The 13912-nt window shown below is 36.5% G+C and overlaps 1 protein-coding gene across 12 annotated transcripts in view; it reads left to right on the top strand.

The window, feature by feature from the left end:
- The window catches only part of CADM1 (cell adhesion molecule 1), a 341221-nt gene that overhangs the window by 121014 nt on the left and 206295 nt on the right, over nucleotides 1–13912 (top strand). The gene's annotated exons all lie outside the window — the stretch shown is intronic.

Raw genomic sequence — 13912 nt, 5'->3', positions numbered from 1 at the left:
TAAACTCATTTATTTTTAAAGAGCTTTTATGTGTGATACATGTTAGAAGAGCCAAGAAGAGGGGGACTTTTAACACTATTCTTCTTGAATATGACTCTGAACTTGGAATATATGTGGTATTTCATTTGTTTGCTCACTTGTGATCCACACAGTCCTTAGAATGTAAACTCCTTGATGACAGAAACACTCTAATGTATGTGTGTGTATACATATATATGTATATATGTGTGTGTATATATATATATATATATAAAAAACATAGTGTTTCTTTCCTGTATGATTTTTGCCATATCTTTATATTGCCAATATTATTCTTTACATATTATTTCCCTTTAGGTTGATTAATCTTTTCTACTCAACCTCATCCAAATCAGTATTTGGCATGAAATTACAGGTTTTTGGGGGGGCTCTATTTTCTTGTAATACATGTTTAAATTAAAATCTCAAATATTAAACTTTTAAAGTTTTAGGTACCATTTAAAATTTTTTCATGCATCATACTTGAGAAAACAGTGTCTTAGCCTGACACATTCGCACATTTAGTGAATGTTTGTTTAGTGTGTGGGGGGCAATTGATTTATGATGTACTTACAGTGTCAAGTACTGTTTTCAGTAGTTTGTATATGTTTTCTCATTTAATCATGTTAACAACCCCAATAAAGAAGGTGTTCCCATTTTACAGATAAGAAACCTGAGGCTCCAAAAGGTTAAGTGACATTCCTGAGGTTAAATAGCTTAATAAAAATTAGAACTGAGATGTGAACCCAAGGCCATTGGACCAAAGTCTGTGCTGTTTTTGCTACATGTTGCTGACTCCCTGTTGGCTAATAAGGTTAATGAATTAACCTTATGCATTCATATAATGGTTGGCTTTACCCATTGTGATACTTTCCTCTGAGTGGTAATTTATAGATTGTGATTTTCCTCTGGAATTGCATTTTGCATGATCTTGAAAGTTGTTATCACCTTCCTTCTGGGTTTTGTGTGAAAGAGAGCCTCTCAGCACTTCTGAGAGGAATCTGCTCATTTTTTATTTTTTAAAAGTATCACTAATTAAGAGTTGAAAACAAATATTAAGATCCTTATTTAAGTTAATGCTATCTCTGTAGTTGTTTTTCATTTTATGTGGCTTCAGTCATGTTACACTTTGGAGATGATCTGATCCAATTCACCATCCTTATTCAAAATGGATGCTTGAATCCCCTTTTCAGCACACACACATGATCATCTAACCTTTGCTGGGTTACCTCCAATTATGGAGTCTCACTCTCTGTCCTGTAACTGTTAGTGAAAAATGAAAGAGGGCTTAGGCAACCATAGTCTTTTTTTTTTTTTCCGGTACGCGAGCGTCTCACTGTTGTGGCCTCTCCCGCTGCGGAGCACAGGCTCCGGACGCGCAGGCTCAGCGGCCGTGGCTCACGGGCCCAGCCGCTCCGCGGCATGTGGGATCTTCCTGGGACGGGGCACGAACCCGTGTCCCCCGCATCGGCAGGCGGACTCTCAACCACTGCACCACCAGGGAAGCCCCCCAACCATTGTCTTTTAAGACTAATTTCCTAGTACTTACAACTTGCAAGTTAGCCTAATGCTTGTTTATTCGATTTATTTATTTTGGTGGTAGAGAATAGAAAAAAGTTTTAAAATTACTATTTGCCTTTTGATAAATTCAGAAAATTGTATGTTGTATATTTCCCTTTAAATCATTTGGTTCCCGTTTCAGATCATCATTAGGGTTTCCTTTTCATTCAGCTGGATGGCATACCTAGAGATTGTTTAATGGTATCATTTACATTGATGGGCGGTTTAACATTCTGAAGATAGCACACAGTAGCGCTTTTAAGAGAATAATCAGGATGGCACATGAGGGATGTGAGTTGCTTGAGTTGGATATCACAGCTTGTGTAAGTGCAGTTTTGTGGAACTTTTCTTCAGCAGCTAACAGAGTATTTTATACTCCTTTTTTTTTTTCCAGATTGTACCCTTTTTGACTTCCTGTCTAGCTTATTTACCACATTCATTTTATGTCTTCTAAATGTGGGGAAATAGAGGAACTGCATATCTTCCTTTCTGACTATAGATTCTGGCTGCTCTGGTTTTGAGTGGGTTGGAGCTACTGGGTCCTAGGAGTCAATTGTCTTTTGAGGGTTGGAATTAGTGCATCTTCATAGCCAGCTTCAAATAGGTTGTTTTCACTCCATTGATTTGGCCTATATCTGTTGATTTTATTATATAGTCTGTACTGTAGGCAGAGGAAGAGGTTGCTGTTTTATTATTCCCTCATAAAATTAATTGGGGCCTAAAACAAATATTATTAAAGATACTATATTTTATAACATACCAAGATGATTGATGTAGGTTCAGTATGGAGTTTATGTTCTGTGTGTTTATGTCAATAAATGCATAAAATCTGGAAAGTGAAATAAGCCATAATTTCATTTTAGTCTCAAAAGGTAAAGTGAATCAGAGGTGGTGACCGTGTAGTTCCCCCGATGACTCAAACAAGCAGATGATTTAACATGCCCATGTAGGATTTTGCTCATTTCAAGAAACTGGATCACCGTTCCTTCCTTATTTCATGTAGAGAATTTTAGCTTTATTGAAGCCAAAAATCTAGTGCAGCGTTTTGTCAGTTAGAGAATATTTTGAGCTTCTGTGTTTTGCCTGTTGTCCCCCCCCCCCCCCCCGCAAACCTGTGAAATGTTGGTATCACAAGAAAACCAGGCTATTTTTGATGTTCTAAAATGTAACTCCATGGTCCCCATGCTGGACTGAATTCTTTATAATGTGCTGTTTTCTTCAACCTAACCTTTCTATAGGGAGGAGGAATAAGTTTATTGTCATATAGTGGATATTTTAATTGAAGATAAACGAGTTTTCTTTTTAAATGTCTACCGTATTACGTCTTCGGTTTTATGATCCTAATTTCAGTAGATTGGCAAAGCCAGACAAGCTTAACAACCCTGACCTGATTCAGCATTCATTACTGTTGCTAAATCAAATAAGACCTGGCTAATAGAAACAGAGCTTGTGCAGCCATTTTTCAATTTAATTAGAATATTGTACATTGTATTCTACTTACATGTATATACTAGAGACAGAACTTGATCATCAATTTGGAAACACTCATGCTGCACCCTCCAGCTAGAGATATTTATCATTTATTGTAAAATCTCCTCTTTCAGGGGCAAGTCTTTAAATCATTAAATAACAGGATTGCTTGAAGGAATGGAGATGGGGCCAGCTCACTTGATATGCCATCCAAGGTGAGGATTTTAGGTCCCACTTCATTATAGCAGTGGTTGGCAAACTTCCTCTGTCAAGGGCAAGGTAGTATATGTTAGACTTCTGGGGCCATATGCTGTCTTTCACAACCACTCAGCCCTCCGGCTCTAGTGTGAAAGCTGCCGCAGACAATATGTAAACCAATGAGCATGGATATTTTCCAATAAAACTTTATTTATGGACATTGAAATATGAATTTCATATAATTTTCATGAGTTGTGATTTTAGTATTATTCCTAATTTTTTTTTCAACCAATTAAAACTGTAACAACTATTCTTAGGTTACAGGCTCTACAAAAACAGACAGCGTGGGCTTCCCTGGTGGTGCAGTGGTTGAGAGGCTGCCTGCCGACGCAGGGGACACGGGTTCGTACCCCGGTCTGGGAAGATCCCACATGCCGCGGAGCGGCTGGGCCCGTGAGCCATGGCCGCTGAGCCTGCGCATCCGGAGCCTGTGCTCCGCAACGGGAGAGGCCACAACAGTGAGAGGCCCGCGTACTGCAGAAAACAAACAAACAAACAAAAAAAAACAGACAGCGGACTGGATTTGATTCCTGAGCCTTAGTATGCTGGCCCCTGTGCTGTCCAGTCCTGCTTCTTACCCTATCTATCTATATATCTATTTATCATACATATACATGTGTCTATTATTTTTCAAATTCTTACCCATTTAGGTTATTACAGAATATTGAGCAGGGTTCCCTGTGCTATACAGTAGGTCCTTGTTGGTTATCTATTTTAAATATAGCAGTGTGTACATGTCAATCCCAAACTCCCAATCTATCCGTCCCTACCACCCTTCCCCTCGGTAACCATAAATTTGTTCTCTAAGTCTGTAAGTCTGTTTCTGTTTTGTAAATAAGTTCATTTGTATCATTTTTTTTAGATTCCACCTATAAGCAACATCATATGATATTTGTCTTTCTCTGTCTGACTTACTTCACTTAGTATGATAATCTCCAGGTCCATTCATGTTGCTGCAAATGGCATTATTTTATTTTTATTTTATTATTTATATATTTATTGACTTACTTCTCTTAGGTGATTTGCTGTGTGTCTCTGCTTGTTCACTTTTCCACAATGCAGGAAATGTGGGTGGACTGACTTTTTCCTGTCGTTCTGTTATCTGCCAGTCTCCGCTTGATGGGGCAAAGGAGAATCAGGTGTTGAGCCTCCAATGAGAGTAATTTCTGTTATCAGTTGGTAGTTGCTGTTTAATTCTCAAGGTGCAAACCATACAGCAGAATTGACTTATCTCATTTTCACATTCTGGGAGATGATATGTTAGTCCTGAGGATGCTGTCATTTTTCTGGTGTTCCTTGCCCTGCGTGGTCATTAACAACAGTGGAGCTCATAAATTGATCCCAGGTTTGAGTTGTAAGTTGTTGGCACTGCAAACTTGGTGGACAAACTTGCTGTCAGTGTTTGTGTTGATGGAAATAGTCTGATCTTGGCTGCATGACTGTACCTTGTCTAATACCCATGACAGTAGATTTTTAGGTTGTGTTGGAAGAGAGTTCTTGTTCTGGAAACTTGCTACCAGACATATTCCCCTCAAATTTTTACGAGACAACGAATTGTTCAAACTTAAGGTTGACATTGTCTTTTTAAAATGGTATTCAAGAAGGAGTGGATTAATTTATAAGATCCAGATTTTGAGAAATTCTTTTCTCTTATAGTGAAAGTTCAATTTGCTGATAAATCAGTGAGAACTCTGTCATTTGACATTATGGATGGATGCTTGTCTCTTTATAAATATAGAATTAGCCATTTAAGCTTGCCACTGGCATCTTTTGCAAGAGTGGACATACTCTTGTCTTTCTGTAAGATACCTTCTAGTTTCACTCAGAAATAAAAGTGAGTCTACTAGTTCTCTCTCTTGGTTAGTGGAACTTAAAGATAGCTTTAAGTATATAAATTATCACTATTGACATTTGTGAATGATGACTATTCAGCTTTGGTAATTGTAACCAGCCTATTTCTAGAATTATTTATTAAATAAAACATTTAACTAGCTCTCTCCTTTGTAAGTTTAGCTAAGTCCTTCTTGATCAAATAGCCCTGTGGTTTCCGGCAAAATCTTTTAGTCCTTGTTTCACATCATCATGAAGAAAATTTAACAAAAAGATGAATGCTTGCTCTAACTCCTGGCATTTTTAAAATTCATTTCTCTTTTCTGTTCTGTGGTATCTATAAGGTGATTAGAACACAGCTGACTTCTTCAAAAAGGTTCTGCCATTTCCTTCCCTGCAATAAGCAAATTACAAATGACTTGAAAGTAACTCCAAGTGTTGGAGAGCTTTCTTGGTAACCACTGCTGGCAGATTTTTAGGTGGTACACAAAGTTCTGTAGGTCAGCTTGAAATCATAGTGCTTGCAAGGAAAAAAAAATTAAAATTGACTTCAAAGGACAACTCTGACACGGTCAATTAATAATTAAAACAGTTTTTTAATGAGCTATGCAATTACCTGTATGTCCCTGGAGATGATGGTTTATGGTATTATTGCAGTGCCCTTTCTTTAGTCGTGGCGCATGACATTTGTAATTTAAAGCCAGCTAGACATTAAAGTGACAGAACTTTCATTAACCTTGTCTAAAGTTTGCTGATGACAAATGACTTATAAAACATGCTGTTGTCAAAACATACCACATATTTAAGTACCTTAAAAGTCCTTTGGGCTCTGAGAGGCTGTGGAGCCTGAGAGAGAGACCAGGACCACCGGTGTCCTCGGGAATTACCTGACGGATCCCCAGTGACGGGCATTATGTCTTCATACTCAGGTAAGTGGTACCTGCTTCAAACAAGAGCTAATGTACTTTTCATGGCTCTCAGGTTTAGGTGGGGTTCCCATGGGTTTTATACCGCAAGACCTGATTCTGTCGACCCGTGGGTTATGACTATGGAATAATTTCTTCTAAATCTGCTTTGCATTTTTATTTTTTCAGCTTGAAACCAGTGATTATGTTTTGATTCTAGCTTTTCTGGTATCTTGCTTTTAAATTTTTAGCCATTTGCTTGTGCTTTGTCATTTCCCCCTTTATTTTTTTTGTGTGTGTGTTTTCTCCATCTTATTTAAAATAAAACATTCTTTTTTTCTGGTAGAGCCTATATTGTAATTTTCTTCATCATATTTCTTTGAGAGGAATATTTTGAAACTACCAAGGGAGATATTGCAGAGGGATATCCTTTTATAATTACAACAATAATAAATATATGGTAATTACCGTTTAATGATCAGATGCTGTATGCCAGGCACTGAGCTAAGAGTTCTATCTCGTTTAATCCCATAGTAACTAGAAGTGAAAATACCACTCCATTTACAAATGTGGAAACGAAGGCACAAAAAGATTAAGTACTTGCTTGATGTCACACAACTTGTAGGTGAGTGAGGATTCCTGTCTAAGACTGATTGACACCAAAGATCTTGCTTGTAACCATTTAGCAACATGACCTTCAACTCACTCTGGCTTTTTCAAAATAAGTTACATGTTTATTTGCTATACTTTCATCTGTGTACAGTACAGTAATTTCATCTTTGTACAATATACCAGTAAATAAATGTAGACTGGCTAGTATATCAGCAAAAATGAATTTAGCATTACAACTGAAAATCCAGTATTTATACCTTATCTGAAAGAATAGTTAAGAGAATTTATAACCATCTTTTAACTCAACTAACACATGATAGATACTTTATAGGTATTTGCTATTATTATTATTAGTGTATTCCTTGTATTTAATATGTCCTGATTCTGTTGGGTCTGTGTCTTATGATTAGTTCTCATGAGATTAAAGGCTATAATACAACGTTCACAACACGTTGTCTTTTCCTTTTGATCAATGTCCATAAGCTTCTTAAACACTATGGAAGTATTATGCATTACAAAGTATTAAATACTTCCATCTTATTGAATGCATTTCCTGTGATTATACTGATGAATAATAGTCTAGATTTCTGCATACTAATTTTTTTTTAATTAATTAATTAATTAATTTTTGGCTGCGTCGGGTCTTAGTTGCAGCACCAGGATCTTTTGTTGTGGCGTGCATGCTTAGTTGCCCCGCGGCATGTGGGATCTTAGTTCCCTGACCAGGGATTGAACCCTCATCCCCTGCATCGGAAGGTGGATTCTTAACCACTGGACCACCAGGGAAGTCCCTTATGCGTACTGATATTGACTAATTTTGGTTGAAGTATAACACCAGAAAGTTGCACAAAATATAAATGTTCAGTAATAGCACAAAATATAAATGTTCAGTAATACTACAAAATAAGCACCTGAGTTTACTCAGCTCAAGAATTAGACTTTATCCAGTACTCCAGAAGTCTCCCTTCATGCCCTCTCAGAATTACTGCTCTTTTCTTGTCCTCAAAGATAACCCAGATTTGAACTTTAATGCCATAGTTTTGTATCTTTTGTTTGTTTTTTGCTTTTGACATTTTTAAACTCCTTACTGTGAAAAATGTCAAACGTACAAAAGCAGAGGGAATAGTGTATTGGACCCCCATGTTCCCATCATTTCAACAGTTATTAACTCACGGCCAACATTATTTCATTTATAATCTCACCCATTCATGCCCTTTCACCCCCCGAATAATTTTAATGTCAGGTATCTTTTAACCTATAGCTTCTCCCTCATCTTTCTTTTTTACCCCTTGAAGTTTCTTTGTTGAAGAAACTAGACTGTTTGATCTGTAGTTTCCCCCAATCAGATTTTGCTTATTATATCCTCATGATTTGTTTAGCATATTTATTTCTTAATTTCCCATAAATAAAAGTAGAAGTGTATCTGATTTGGGTTTGATTTTCTTTTTCTTTTTTTGAGGGGGTGGGTATATGAAGTGCAAGAATAATCCATGGGCAGGAACATAACACATGTACCTTTTGGGGTATGTGTGACGTTAGTAACCATTCAAAGATCATTGCTTAGATTCTTTCAGTAGGGGCTGCAAGATGGTGATAATCTTATTCTGTTATTCCTTCTTCACAAAGAGAAACTTCCCCTTATCTTTTACCTTAAGGTACAGTACATGTAGGAAGGACAAGATAAATGATTGATTCTTTACCTTTATTTAGTAATTTTCCAAATAATTAGTTGGTTCTTCAGTATCCTTTAAAGATAATTGTGGGGGGCTCCCCTGGTGGCGCAGTGGTTGAGAGTCCACCTGTCGATGCAGGGGACACGGGTTCGTGCCCCGGTCCAGGAAGATCCCACATGCCGCGGAGCGGCTGGGCCCGTGAGCCATGGCCGCTGAGCCTGCAAGTATGGAGCCTGTGCTCCGCAACGGGAGAGGCCACGACAGTGAGAGGCCACGACAGTGAGAGGCCCGCGTGCCGCAAAAAAAAAAAAAAAAAAAAAAATCGTGGGGCTTTGTTTTGTTTTGTTTTAGTATTATTTTGAACTAATAGCTTGAAACACACTTTAATCTATTACAATTATTATTCTATTGATGCTCAACTTATCCTGTTTTTGCCATGGGAACCTCTTCATGTTGGTTCCTGAGACCTTTTAACATGACTCCATGTTAATCTTTGTTAACATCATTTTTCCTGATATGATGAGATATTCCAGGTTTATTTTATAAGGTTTGTTGGTTCCCCCCACCCCTTACACCTGGAATCAGCTATTTCTCCTAGGAGCCTGTTCCTTTTAGTGGGAAACGTTATTTAGAAACCATAATCTGGTCACTAGGGGACACATTGCTTTCGAGTAAATCATTGTTTTTAGATCTTTTTAGTGTACAGAGCTAGGAAGTGATTGTTGTTGTTCTTAAAGATAAAATGCATAATGACTACATCATGACTCTTCCAATTCAGTACTACACAGTTTTTACTTAAAATCACACACTTACTTAAATCACACATTTTTTTTTCACCTGCCAGCCTTGTGGCCATTTCCAGTTTCTCCCTGGACAGTGCCACAGGGCTTGAAGTGGCTTATGCATGCTGTCCTCTAAATCACACATTTGTATTTTCATTTATTTGTTTATGCCTCAAATCCTGGTTCCTAATGAAATTAATTAACATTAGAGGTACTCAACATCAGACACACACTGGTATTGCCTCTGGTAGATAAAGTTTGGCATCTGCATTTTTAATTTCCATAAGGGATTCTGATACTCACCAGCATATAAGAGCTGCAGATCTATTTTATGAAATATGGTTGTGGTATAGCTATTTAGCTGTGCCTCCAATTTTCTTCTGAGAATTCCCCTTTTCTTTCTTGACTCACCATATTTTTACTGAGCCACCTGTGTACCATCTGAATCCTTTTTTCTTGTTTAATTCATTGCTCTACACATCTACTAGAAAAGACTTGTAGTTATTTCAGTCCTATAAAAGCTAGGCTGCAGTTATCTTTGTCCACCTGGAATGCTAAAATACAGGTGAACCTCACAACTAAGGCTCTGCCTGAGGCCAGAGGGAGAATTCTCACTGCTTAGAGCAGAATGCCTAGTACTGGAGTAGGTTTGCTTAAGGGCAATTCTGCATTTGATAAAATATCAGAACAATTTATGTTCTTGTACCCTTGTTCCCTTTCTTTCCTCTTATGCAGAAATGTTGATTGACAATCAAAGGAGTAACAAGTGCATACCTGAATTCACAAGTCTTTGGGGGCCCATCTTTAGTACTTCTGCAGATCCAGTCCTGGTTTGGGTTGTGCCTTCTTTCCTCCATGCTCACCTGAGAGTTCCATTGTTTTCCTTGTTCTTGTTTCTGGATTCAGAGTTCTGAAATATAACTGTGGCTGGTCATTTTATTGCTTCTCAGAACATACTCTAGGCTGCTGTGGGTTCATCTAGCTTTGAATTGATTTAATATTGATAACGGGAAAAAGAGTTAACCTGGAAATGACTACATCATAAAATGAGATTTCAGTTTTTAAAATATAACCACATCAATTTTGATAATCCTTTTAGCTTCATTTAATATTAACTTAGCTTTGTGTTTTTAAATTTGTAAACTTTAACATTTTATTAAAATTCTTGTTTTAATTTAATTTTTTTTTTTTTTGTATAGCAGATTCTCATTAGTTATCTGTTTTATACACGTCAGTGTATACATGTCAATCACAATCTCCCAATTCATCCCACCAACACCCCCACACCCCCGCTTTCCCCCCTTGGTGTCCATACATTTGTTCTTTACATCTGTGTCTCTATTTCTGCCCTGCAAACCGGTTCATCTGTACCATTTTTCTAGATTCCACATATATGTGTTAATATACAATATTTGTTTTTCTCTTTCTGACTCACTTCACTCTGTATGATACTCTCTAGGTCCATCCATGTCTCTACAAATGACCCGATTTCGTTCCTTTTTTATGGCTGAGTAATATTCCATTGTATATATGTACCACATCTTCTTTATCCATTCGTCTGGTGATGGGCATTTAGGTTGCTTCCATGACCTGGCTATTATAAATAGTGCTGCAATGAACATTGGGGTGCATGTGTCTTTTTGAACTGTTTTTCTCTGGTATATGCCCAGTAGTGGGATTGCTGGGTCATATGGTAATTCTATTTTTAGTTTTTTAAGGAACCTCCATAGTGGAGGTTCTCCATAGTGGCTGTATCAATTTACATTCCCACCAACAGTGCAGTTATTAAAATTCTTAAGAGAGAGATAAAGTAGCCACTGTTATTCTCACTTTATGGTGCAAAATGAAACTTCAGAGCTGTTATTCAACCTCTTTGTGATTTACATCACACATGTTATAAGTGGTGGAGCAAATACTCATGTCTCATTCCTGATATTCTTTCTGTTATAAAACATGACTCTTAAAAAAAAAGATTTCAAAGTAGTTTCCAGTATTACAGTGAAAGTAAAATGATCTTAGGAGAGGTCAACAACCAAGTAGAAGGAGAGAGTGGGTATACTCCTAAGTGCCTGGGGTGGATTTATTTTTAGACTTTGGCACTAAATTGAGCTTTGGCTTTCTGATTGTTAGCCAAGGCATAAAGGGAAAACTGGCTCCTATAGTACTTACATGATTTAAGAAAGCATATGAATTCACATGGAATGCAGACATTTTCCTGGCACTGAACTATGTGAAGAGAATATATTATATGATTCTTTAAAGGATATTTGTTACAATGAATTATACCTTCCCAGATGATTTTGTAAACGATATGAAAATAAATTCAAAAGAGCCATTTTCATACTTCTCTTAACCAATATTATGTGAATTCTTTGATAGAGTATTACACTTGAGGTATATCACACACTAGAAGTACAGTGCTTAAGTAAAGCATTTATACTAGCTTTTAGTGTTGACACGAGAAGTCTTTTTTCATCTTTTTACTTTTAACCTATTTGTGTTTTTGTATTTAAAGTGTTTTTCTTGTAGTAAGTATATAGTTGAGGCTTGCTTTTTAAAAAACATGCAGTCTGACAATCTCTGCCTTTTAATTAGGGGTATTTAGACCATTTACTTTTAATGTGATTATTAACATAGGTTAATTCATCTTGCTGTTTGTTTTTTATTTGTCGCATCTGTATTTTCTTCTCCTTTTCTTCCTTTTTGGCCTTCCTTTGTGTTAAGTGAGTACTTTTCATGATGCCAATTTATCTCCTTTGTTGGCTTATTAGCTGTAATTGCTTTTAAAAACATTTGTGGTTGTTTTAGGGTTTATAGTATATATCTTTAACTTGTTAAAGTCTATCTGCAAGTGATATAATACCACTTCACATGTAGTATAAGAACCTTAAATCCTATACTTGTAATTTTCTTTCCCAGCTTATGTGCTACTTTTGTCATACATTTTACTTTTACATGTACTATAAACTTCACATTATTACTATAACAGCACATTATTATTATTTTTGTTTAAACAGTCTATTAATTGGTTTTAAAAATAAATAACTAAAGATATCTTTCAAATACTAATAGAACATTCTTATACATTTATCCATGTAGTTATTATTTTTGGTATACTTTATTTCCTCTTTGTATAGAAATATTATACTCATATTTCCACCTGATATCGTCTTCCTTTTGCCTTATCAAGTTTCCTTAACATTTCTTGTAATGCGGATCTATTGATGATTAATTCTTTCAACTTTTGTATAACTTAAAAAGCCTTTTATTGTTTTTAGAAGAGAATGTCACTGGATATTTAATTCTAGGTTGACAGATTTTTTTTCTTTAAATGCTTTAAAGATGTCGTTCTACTCTATTTTTGATTGCATAATCCTAATGATAAATTTGATGTTATCTTTATCTTCCTTTTTATATAAATAGCATGCCACTTTCTTTGGCTCCTATTAAGGTTTTCTTTTTATCACTGGTTTTGAGCAATTTTGCAGTGACATGATTGGGTGTAATTTTCATGTTTCTGTGCTTGAAGTTCATTGAACTTCTTATATCTGTGGTTGTCCCACAGCTTAATGATTATTTTTGTTTTGTTTTGATATCTTCTTAAAATTTTGTCTCAGTGTTTCATTTTGGGCAGTTTTTACTGTTATATCTTCAAAACTAATTTTTTTTTCTTCTGAAATGTCTCATTAGCTGTTAATTCCAGTGTATTTTTCATTTCATGTGTTGAAATGCCTATCTCTGGAAGTTCTATTTGAGATTTTATTTTATTTATTTATTTTGGCTGTGCTACGCAGCTTGTGGGATCTTAGTTCCCTGACCAGGGATTGAACCTGGGCCTTGGCATTGGAAGTGTGGAGTCCTAGTTACTGGACTGCCAGGGAATTCCCTATTTGAGCTTTAAAAAGAAAATCTTCTATGTCTCTATTTTAAACACACACAGTGCAGTTATATTAAGTCTTTTAATGTCTTTGCCTGCTAATACTATCATTTGTGTCAGTCTGGGTCAGTTTTGATTGATTGATTGATTTTTCTTCTCAATATGGGTCTTATTTTCCTGCTCTTTGCATGCCTGCTACTCTTTGATTAAATGCTAGACATTGTGATTTTTCTTGTTTGGTGCTGGATATTTTTGTGTGTACTCTTGAGTTTTGTTTTGGTATGCAGTTAGTTATGTTACTTGGAAATAGTTTGATCCTTTTGGTTCTGCCTTTAAGATTTGTTTGGTGGAACTGGAACCGTGTTTAGTCTAGGACCAATTATTCCCACTACTGAGGCAATACCTTTCTAAGTACTCTATATAGCCTGGGAACTATGAGGTTTTTCTTCTGTCCAGTGGGAACAGGCACTATTCCCAGCCTGATGTGTGTTACTTACCATTTTCTCTAACATTTCAGATAGTTTTTTCCCCAACGCAGTAGTTCATCACACTCAAGCCCTGATGAGTGCTCTGCTGAGTACTTGAGAGGGAACCTCTACAGATCTCTGGGGTTCTATGTCTGTGTGGCTTCTCCTCAGTACTTGGTCCTGCACACTCTAGCTGCCTTGGTCTCTCTGGGCTTCACCTCAGTTCCCCCTCCCTAGGCTGCATCCTGGAAAGTAAGATTGAGCCAGTAGTAAGGCTCACCTCATTTGTTTCCTGTCTCTCAGGAACCACTGTCCTTTGTTGTCTCATGTCCAATGTCTTGAAAAACATTGTTTTTTTAACTCATTTTGTTGTTGTTTCAGATGAGAGGCTAAATCTGGTTTCTGTGACTCCATATTGGCAGAAAGCAGAAGTCTTCATTAGTTTTAAATATAGGTTAAA

This window comes from Globicephala melas, chromosome 8 (genome assembly GCF_963455315.2).
Source record: "Globicephala melas chromosome 8, mGloMel1.2, whole genome shotgun sequence".
Classification (NCBI taxonomy): Eukaryota; Metazoa; Chordata; class Mammalia; order Artiodactyla; family Delphinidae; genus Globicephala; species Globicephala melas.
The sequence above is the reverse complement of the archived record's forward strand: the minus strand, read 5'-3'. Positions and strand labels throughout refer to the sequence as shown.